The following is a 3781-nucleotide window of genomic DNA, read 5'->3' on the forward strand; positions in this document are numbered from 1 at the left end:
TCGGCCGCCCGGCCGGGCCGCGTTCACCAGCAGCCGCAGGAGTCACCAACAGCACGGGCTGGTCACACCCAACACAGAGTCTTTGTGATAAACACACCGAGCTGCAGAGGAGCCACAGAGCTCTAACAAGCAACTGCAATTACAATAATGATAATCTCCCAGGGAAAAATCACTCTTCCCCAAAGGTGTCCCTGCTGGGGGGGGCAAGGAGAACAAACCCGTCCGTCAGTCCCTAGGACTTGGTGCAGAATTCTCATCCCACAAATTGGGTCCAAAAGGGATGACATTTATACCTGGTTTTTTTTGGTGACTGATGTGTAAAGTGGGGGGATGGGGCTGTGGGCAGATAATTATTCATTGTAATTAGCACAAAACTTCCTTATCCGCACCCGAAGGGAGCGGACAACTGCCACGGGCTAGGTGAGGGCATGGGGCAAGCAGCCTCCACTGCATTCCACATTCCTGATCAGGGCCTCGAGGACACAGACCCCTGAATCTTCACTCAGCCCCTGTGACTGCCCTGGCACCAGGTGTTTGTTGGCAGTGTCCAGCTTTGTGATTTCTGCTTGTTTTGTGCTTCCAGAGTCTGACATGCTTGTGAGCCGATTTTTTTATTTTTAAGGAAAAAATCTTGCCTTTCATTGATGAGGGAGTACCTCTTATTTTTTCGTGCTCTTTGCCAACAAGATAAGGCAACTCTGAGGTTGCCAATGAGAGAAGGAGTCTGAGGTGACAAACACTGGATGTGCTGAGCTAATATGGGGCTGGGGGGAGGGAGGAAGAAGGGGAGAGGGGAAGGCTCTCTAGGCTCTAGCTGGAAGGATCCGTGAGAAGTGGAAAGGGTGACTTTTTTTCCCCCTAGGATGAGGACTTGTCACAGGAGGTGAGAGGAATGAAGGGAAAAAAAACACTGGCGCTGCTGCTTGTTCTTCACCGATTACTCTGCAATAAAACATGGATGAAGAGGTAACAATGTTCAGGAACATGGCCTGGGAAGGCTGGCTGAAGTTGATGAGGACAGACAAGAGCAAAGATGGGGATCTGTCCTTGTCACCTTTGGTGAAGAAAGAAGCAAAGCCACCTGGTCTGGAGACACTTCTGGACTCATTTTGGTGGTATCACACTGCTGAGGGCTTACAATGAGATGAAAGCATGTAAACTATTCTCTATCATTGTTATTCTATTATTATAGGATTGTAGTATGAATGTTTGCCAAACTGGAAACCATTCTTGTAATTATTTACTTTTTATTCCAGGATGCTGTTGGTGCTGCTGCTGAGGAAAAAGGCTGAGCTGAGTGGACCAGTCTATTCACCAGATCATAAACTAAGTTAATCCTCTACATTTTCTAACAGTTCTTGCCCCTTACGTATAAAACAAGGCAGCTTGATTTAAGCAAATGGAATTGTTCATATTTCAAAACTGATCTGTTGTCCTGAAACTCCATCAAAGAGGAGGCAAGGTTTCTTTGCTCTTCTTGAACTGGTCCTAGTGGGGAGCAGAAGGAGGCTGATTGCAAACACTTTTTACTGTGATGCTAGTTTTGATTTAGGAGAATTCAAATCAGTTACATTAGAAGTTGTTTCCCTCAGAAAATGAGCTGTTAACAACTCAGGACATCTTAATGGGTTACATGGTGTGTTTCTCAGCCCTAATGGCCTAAGGCAAGGAAAATTGCCTTAATTTTGCTAGCAAATGTTCAGATAGAATCATAGAATCACCATGGTTGGAAAGGACCTCCAGGATCATCATATACAACCTTCCTCCCAACATTTCCCTAACCACTAGACCATAGCCTCAAGTGCCACATCCATTCGTTTTTTTGAACACCTCCATCTCACTCCATCACCTCCCTGGGCAGCTCAATCCCGTGTCTAACCACTCTCTCAATTCTTCCTAATATCTAATAGAAATCTTCCCTGGTGCAACTTGAGGCCATTTTCCCTTGTCCTATCATCAGTAATTTGGGAGAAGAGACCAACACCAGTCTCACTACAACCTCCTTTTAGGTAGCTGTAGAGAGCAATAAGGTCTCCTCTCAGTATTCTGTAGGCTAAACAACCCCAGTTCCCTCAGCCAGCCCTCTCACCAGCCTCACTGCCCTTCTCTGGACCTGTTTCAGCACCTCCATTTCCTTCTTATCCTGTGGTGCCCAAAACTGGACACAGCACTCAAGTCGCAGTCTCACCAGTGCTGAGTCCAGGGGCACGATCACCTCCCTGCTCCTGCTGGTCACACTGTTTCTGATACAGGCCAGGATGCCACTGGCCTTCTTGGCCACCTGGGCACACTGCTGGCTCATGTTCAGTCTGCTGTCCACCAACACCCCCAGGTCCTTTTCCACCTGGCAGCTTTCCAGCCACTCCTCCCCAAGCCTGGAGCGTTGCCTGGGGTTGTTGTGCAGGACCTGGCACTTGGCCTTGTTAAAACTCACACAACTGACCTCAGTCCATTGCTCCAGCCTGTCCAGATCCCTCTGCAGAGCCTTCCGACCCTCCAGCGCATCCACACTCCTGCTTAATTTTATGTCATCTGCAAATTTACTGAGGGTGCATTCAATTCCCTCATCCAGGTCATTGATAAAGGTATTAAACAAGATCAGTCCCAAAACTGAGCCCTGAGGGACACCGCTTGTGACTGGATGCCAATGGGATTTAACTACGTTCACCACAACTCTCTGATAAGAGGTAAAATAAGATTAATATGCTCCATTGCCTGGCTACTCCAAGAAAATAAGTTCATACAGTTTAAATGCTCTCAAATATTTGAAGTGCCTTTTTCTGGGTCTGATGACATGAAGGCTTATTTTCACATACTGACCAAGTTCTTTGATTCTCTTTAAAAAGTAGGCTATAAATATTAGGCAGGATTTCTCCAGGAGTTTTTCAATAATAACAGAGTGCATAGAAAACGACCAAATTTGGGAACATGAAATCAAAAAATTGTACCAAGGAAAATCTCTCTTGAGCTGGCACCAAGAATGCCATCGAGGCCCCATCAGTGCCTGCAACTAAGAAGGGCCATATTAAAATGCAGAGCTGGCAGGCTGAGCAAGAAATGGCCATCTAATCTGGTTTGCCTGTCCCATCTGCAGAAACCAGATCTTCTCACACAGGGCTTTTCAACATTGGCATTACAGGATAGGGTGAAAAAAATAAAGCTCATGAGTTACAAGATCTACCTGCTGAAGAGTCTGTGAGCAAAGGTGGGCAGACAATACGGAAAGGTAAAGGGAGTTTTAAGCTTTTGAATTGTTAATTGTGCTGGGTGTTGGGTGGAGCTTGCTTTTTGGCTGAAAGGGCTGAGATGAGAACAGTGCTTTGGAAAAGGCTGTTGTTCATTATTCAGTTTTGACTTTTTTGCTGGGATACTGCTTTTTTAATTGAATAGTTCTGTCTCTTACATGGCGTGTTCACGGTATAAAAACTCTTGAGTGATTTAACTACTTTTGGCCTATCCTGGCATATCTGTTAGGCCAAACAGGTTTTAGTTACACAGAGAATAGGACTGAAGTAGCTAAGTGGACTCATGTTTTATTTTCAACTTTTTTCTTTTTTTTTTTTTTTTATTAAAGATATATGTTAAAACTCACATTTTATGTTCAGGCTTTAACTGATTTAAGCTAAAGTGAAAAGAAGAACCTCAGTACTGTTGACACAGACTTTGTGCTGTCTTACAGATGGGAAAATCAGCAGTTTCCAGGTTATGTGTAGCTGCTCCTTCCCCCCCTCCCCTAATGATACTTCTTGAGAAGCTTCTCTGGGTTTTTATACAAAAACAG

Source organism: Merops nubicus, unplaced genomic scaffold, assembly GCF_000691845.1.
Source record: "Merops nubicus isolate BGI_N331 unplaced genomic scaffold, ASM69184v1 scaffold21445, whole genome shotgun sequence".
Taxonomy (NCBI): Eukaryota; Metazoa; Chordata; class Aves; order Coraciiformes; family Meropidae; genus Merops; species Merops nubicus.